The 6,637-nt window shown below is 36.9% G+C and overlaps 1 long non-coding RNA gene across 1 annotated transcript; it reads left to right on the top strand.

The window, feature by feature from the left end:
• Positions 1-355: 355 nt before the first annotated feature.
• On the top strand, positions 356-2,256 carry LOC131702764 (uncharacterized). The gene is made up of 3 exons (XR_009309520.1): positions 356-707; positions 1,257-1,342; positions 1,950-2,256. It is a non-coding gene; the product is annotated as an uncharacterized LOC131702764 (long non-coding RNA).
• Positions 2,257-6,637: the final 4,381 nt, after the last annotated feature.

Here is a 6,637-nt window from a genome sequence, read left to right as displayed (position 1 = left end):
TCAAAGTTTAAAAGATGAAAAAATATATAATTTATTTTCAGGACGTTTCGGGCAAAAGCCCTTCTTAAACTGTTTAAAAAAAAAAAAAGTAATAAGTGTTTACTTTTATTTGTAAACAGCTGAAGAAGGGCTTTTGCCCGAAACGTGTGTATGTGATTCTTTTTTATACAACTGGTCTAATATCTGTTGTATTTGGTTCGAATTTGTTTTTTAAAACTATAAACTCAAATTAGATAAATGCAACCATGTTACAACATGAGTCATTTAAGCGCAATCTATATATATATATATATATATATATATATATATATATATATATATATATATATATGAGAGCCGGTAGAAAATTAAAAACAGTAGCCTTGTTATAGTTACTTATAACTAATACAAACTCTATGCCAGTAAGAATATCCAAAATTACTGTTGCCAGTAATTTAACATCAAGGCTAAAGAAAGGGATTAAAAAATATATATAATAAGTTAATTGAAAGGGAATGGGTAGTTATAGAAATAGTTTGTTCTATGCAACAAATAACCTGTCAAAACTATTATGTATAATACAATACAAACTGAACTATACTTTAGTGATCCGTACAGTATTTTTGTAGTTGGATTTTTATTGTAAACAGAGGCATTGTGGATCTAGGCGCAGCGCCCTGTCTTCATCTGTTATGGGAGGAAATAGGTGACTCCATGCTCTTTTCATGGTAAGTGGAGAGTTTACTTTGTCTTAGATTATTGTGCATTATTAGATTGCATTGCCTTTTTATATTGAGTGTCGTTCAGTATTTGGTAATACAAATACAATGTTCTGAATGATAACATAATATTGTTAGGCTACGTACATACGTATATGTAGCATTTCTATATAAAGTTGCACATATTCATTCAGAAAACTTGTATAATTACCCAGGGTATGCATTTATACACCCACGTGATTCGTGCATACTAATGTACACTTTATTAAGATATAGGGCGTTTCAGAATGTTAACAACACTGTCCGGGCAATAAATATCATCTAACTGGATCTGGAATAGAAACCTGTGTTTGTTTTTCAAATGCACTTTGAGATTTGACATGCAATCGGTCATTTATGAAATGTAATATTTAGTTTAAAAAAAACAACAGAACATATAGTGCCAGTAAAACATATTAGGCTATATATCGTACAGTACCAATGGAATCGTCCAGTTGTGAACGGTACAGGATTTGTATACCTTGAATCCTAACACTTTATTTATTCCTATGTTTTCAGAAACGGATGCATCGTGGCTCTGGGCGCAGGATCCTGTCTATTATGGGAGAATGTGAAGTTGTTGACTCCTTCATGCTCTGGTCATGGTAATTAGAGAGTTGACTTTCTCTTGCAGATTATTGTGCATTATTAGATTGCATTGCCGCCTTATTTGCGTTTCGTTTTGATTTTGGTTAAAATATTATTCACCACACTGCATGATGACATCACTATTATTCAAACGATACAGTAAGCTACGACCATCATACTGGACTGTTGACCAGCCTTATGAGAAACGTATCTCGGGGAAGTCAGTATTGGTTTATATTAATATGTTAGCGTTAAGTAATATATGCATGAAATTCGAAATACAAAACCATTGGCTAAATATATTTGTTTGTAAGAAATATATACGGGCGTGTCTTTAGCACTTCTAATTGTAATAAAAGAAAAGGCAGATACATTGCATGTTCAATATAGCTAATGATGTGTTGCCATTTTGCCCTGCTGTAAATGTTAGCAGCACAGACGTGCATATGCGATTTATCCGCGTGCTGTAATGTACGGAAGGTTGTAGTGACGCTTATCTGTGATTTGTTTTACTTTGCAGCCAATGCTGTATATGCATTTAGATCTCTCTGAAAGACCTATCATGCTTATTCTGTTTTGTGTCTAATGTTTGTTAATTATTATTATTGGAAATTTTTTTTTCAGGGAAGCCGTCCGACTTCTGATACACTTTTCCTTATCAACTTTGCGCCTTACATGGGAGGCTGAAGCAAGGAGATGTTTGTTGGCAAGTTTGTCGTTTTCCACACATTGATACATGCATATGTCTTGCAGTTTCATGTTTAGCTTTTTGGTTTAATACTGCACTTCGCTAATTTATCTACACTTGTCTGTGTTAACCCAGTAATGTAAAGTAGTTATTTTCTAAGTATTTTATGTTGTTAAATTGTGGTCGTTATTTCCCTGCTTGATTACGTCTTGGATTCATTGTGTAATAAAGTTGTATTGTTTATTTCTGTGTCCATCGTTTTCTTCTAGATCCATGTTGTCTGGCTTTGGGTAAGTTGCTTGGTGCGGAAACCTTGCTGAGACCCGTGGTGAATACAGTATCTAACAAACGATGCGATGGAGATTTTTTTTCCCAACTTGCGCAATTGGCAAGGGGAACTCTGTTTCATGTTTTGTTGGATACTGCGGAGGGCATCCCCTTTTTGTGTCGGTGCAGATTTTCCCGCCAAAAAACTTAGTATATAGGGTACCCGAGGGGGGGTTGTCCTTTCACACGTCAATCAAATGTATCCAGGATGTACCCAGCCCACCTCCCTTCCCCATTGGGGAAGGGAGGTGGGCTGGCTACACCCTTGGGTGTGTATGCATATTTACACTGTCCTCTGTCAGATATTGGGATGTTCACGGTTGACCCAATATCTGGAGGTGGGCAGTGTACATGTGCATACACTTGTATGGTGGTAATATCACAACATTGTTACTCTGAGCACACCATTGCAGCCAGCTCAGCTCCCTCCTTCCTTCCTTCAATGGGAGATAAGCTAGCTAGCGTTTTGTTTGGAGTGTTCAAAGTTACAATACAGCGATATTGGCACCATAGATGCATTCAGGTATATCAAGAGCACAGCTGGAGCACTCCAAACAAGGCGGTAACCAGCTCACCTCCTCGCCCAGTGGGATGGGGAGGTGGACTGGCTATTGCCTTGTTTGGAGTGCTCCAAGTACCTCCGCTCTGGATCCCCTATATACTATAAGTTTTTTGGCGGGAAAATTTTCTCCGGCGCAGCCAAGGGTAGCATCTGCAGTATCCAGCAAACCATGAAATACAAGTTTCCCCTTGTAGCTAAGAGCGCAACTTAAAGAGAAACGGCATCGCATGGTTTGTTGGGTACTGGCAGCAAATGCACCGGGGAAGATTTTATTTTACTTGCCAAAAACGCCACCAGACGTCATCCGTAACCCATCAAGTCAAGAAACAAGGCATACTACAAAAAAAAAAACACATTTATTGAATCAATTGAAAGAAACATAGGGAAACAAGATTAGCATACTGTAAATGTAACACTTACAAAAGTTACATATGACAGGTTGTTACAATTGCACAAAAACTGCTGTAGCAATAGAGTGTGTTTAAAAAACATGTTATTAAAAAAAATAAATATTGTTTTAATCAACAAGACAAGACATTACATTACTCGTCATGACAACGGATACCGTCAACGAGGAGCAGGGACAGCAAGATGAGTGGACCCGGAGCATCATCGTTTCACTGAAATAAACAAAAAACACACACGATAATGAATTTGAAGCATTTACATTGTGCATCACCCAAACTGGGTAAAGCTCTGTGTTTACACGTGTTCTATCACTGCTGTGCAACTGCACCGTTCCTGCTAGCTTTAGTTCCCATTAGAAAACCTTAAAAGTAAATAAACAATCTTGGTTTTACAATATGTGTCCTAAAACAACTCACATCCTTTCTCACGTTCTGTATTTTGCATCGTCAAATGTTGGAGCATTTTTTTTTTTTTTTTACAGCACACTTAAAATCACATGTGTTCTGTAAGGCCTTGGGCAATTCGATCATCTCTATATTAAGTGAGTGATCTCACATGAATACAAATACTGACAGTTATTGCATAATTGATATGGGTAAAGAAGCATACCAAATATTTTAATAAATATATCAAATAAACAACAACAAACAAATATGGAAAAGATTGTCCTTCATAAGAGTCAGTCTTTACACATTTAAGTTATAGGTCTACATAATTATATTAAAGGAACATAATTAATTTTTTTACCTTTCAAATGGTTCTAGAACCTCAACGCTGCAACAGAATGTTCTCATGAACTTTACGGTATAACATGACGCACAGGAACCACTTTGAGTATCATTCCCATCTTAACATGCGTATGATGTGAACTGCACATGTCGGAATATCAGACTGATACAAAAATGTATATTAAACACTACTGTGTTATATCACTTACACACAGGCGTATCAGCTTATACAAGCAACAACGAAGCACCTACTTCGCTCATCTACGATCTAACGCTGAAGTTAACAGTACGCATATCACAATATTAATTTTACTAACGAATATTAGTTAACAAAAGATCATGTGTTTAAGCATGAGACGGAAGCTCAAAACATCTTAATCATCACCAGATCTCCCGAACATACAACTTCGGTATAAATGTATCCATCTATTTTCAAAGTGAATTCTGATATACAGAGCATACTGTCAGTTTGTTGCATCATTGTGGTCATCCCTTTCTATGAATTAAAACGTGACTGCCTGGCTATCCTGGGTAGTGTGTTGTCATTTTTAGATGTGCTTACAGTAGTGTGATGATCGGGCATCATCTTGAACTGTAGTTACTTAGAGACCAGAATTCAGGTGAATGTTCAGACTCACCCTAAGAAAATGAATAAATAACAACCAGTTAGTAAAACAACAGAATCACATTTTACAAAAAAAATACACATCACCAAGAGTGTATTATTTCAGTGACGTCAAATTCACTGTTGGTTAGATTTTTTTTTTCCTTAGTCATACTCATTTATTTTCTATTTTCAATTGTAATTGTAATACACACGCTAATGCACAGTTCAAAATACGTTATCATATAGTCCTGAAGCTCAGTGTCATTATCCTCAGATCAACTAAACAACAACAATAATAAAATAATAAATACACGTTTTCATTTATAATAGTGAAATGTGTATCAGAGAGTCAGAAATAACTAAATGCAAAGGGAAGACCGCCAAATGAAACGCGTTTCTGTAACTCTGTAACACACAGAAATAACCGGGTGTATTTTAAAAAGGAAAACAGAATGTTACATGTTGGCGTTTTCATGCCTCAAGCACGTAGTGTTTTTATTAAATTACTTCATTAAATGCACCTGTATTTTAATTTTGACGCACGCACGAGTGTTATTATATTTTACGGTATGGTTACCGGAAAGATATTAGCTGAAACATATTAAAACCAATAGTTAGCATTGTGTGAAATGCAAAGAAATGTATTACCTTTAGAACGCCGGATTCCCCTTGTCCTCCCAAACAGAGAAATATCCATTTAAAAGTCCAGTATTTGGATTTGGAAAACAAATGCTATGGATTCTTCCTAGGCTATTAATAATACATACATAAATAAATAAATAAATAAATAAAAATTACAAATAAAATGTAGCAACAGGAGGCGCACAAACTTGCCTTGCCGCCATCTTGCCCGCAGTACCTGCGATTCAGGTGAGGGGGCGGGGTCAGAGTCAGGACTACACCTGAGTGGGCGGGGTCCGAGTAACAACTGCACCTGAGGGGGGGGGGGGGGGGGGGCGTGGTCGAGGCAGGGGGCCTGGAGAATTTCGGCATTTTAAAGTTGCTACATAGAAATGTCTGTTTGGTCATTTTGCCCTAAACATAGCGTCTTTGCCATTTTTTGTCCTTCAGATTATTTAAACACAGAATCCCAAGGTTACATACCTAATTTCTTAAATGCATGTGTCCATTTGAACTTTCTTTCTTTCTTTCTTTCTTTCTTTCTTTCTTTCTTTCTTTCTCTTTTTAACGGGATCACTCTAATCCCCATATATTGTCTATTGTAATGAATGCATATGAATACAAAGCGTCTCTTAACACTTAGAAGAATCATATCAATTACATATTGCATGTCCCAAGTTAAATCACGTGTCTATAGATTGGCCCACCTAAGCAGCCGAAGTTGGGCATGAAATCAATGAGAATCTTGGTCCAAGTTTTGTTTCCATGGGAACAGCGGTCAACGCCTCATCTGCCGACTCTTAGGGTACAGCTGTCTGTCAAAATGATCCCGTATGTGTTCTATGGGAACCCGCTTGTATTTAGTTAATCTTAGCACTGACCACACCAAAGACTTACTTTGTTCCATATGCACGCTACGCTGGACACAGGTTAAAACCACATGGTTTCCATTAAACTTGATGACCGCGCATTATTTACTCAGGGTGAACAGTAATTACTTGTAAGAGATCAAAACTAAAGCTCAGTCTTGTTGTTTATTGTATCATGCATGCTCAATGCAACTCATTAGGAGAGGTCATGCACCTACTGTAAGTTCTGCAGGTGAGAATATAGACAGGGAGCTTCTCTAGTGCTCAATTTAAATAAAAATGCAATGGGGATAATCACTATGTAATTCATTTATTGGCATTGCAATAACTGTTATCTCCCTTTCACCTGTAAAATGGGGCTTTTTCTGAAGAAATTGCAGGGTTGGGGTAGGGAGTAGTTTCAGTCAAAAAGAAGGTAGGGCATTTTAACATGGGGAAGCTGAAAATGTCATATGAATGTACAGGGCAATACCCTTAAGTTTACCACTGTATTTCTGCAGTT

This window comes from Acipenser ruthenus, chromosome 30, assembly GCF_902713425.1.
Source record: "Acipenser ruthenus chromosome 30, fAciRut3.2 maternal haplotype, whole genome shotgun sequence".
NCBI classification, from domain to species: Eukaryota; Metazoa; Chordata; class Actinopteri; order Acipenseriformes; family Acipenseridae; genus Acipenser; species Acipenser ruthenus.
The sequence above is the reverse complement of the archived record's forward strand: the minus strand, read 5'-3'. Positions and strand labels throughout refer to the sequence as shown.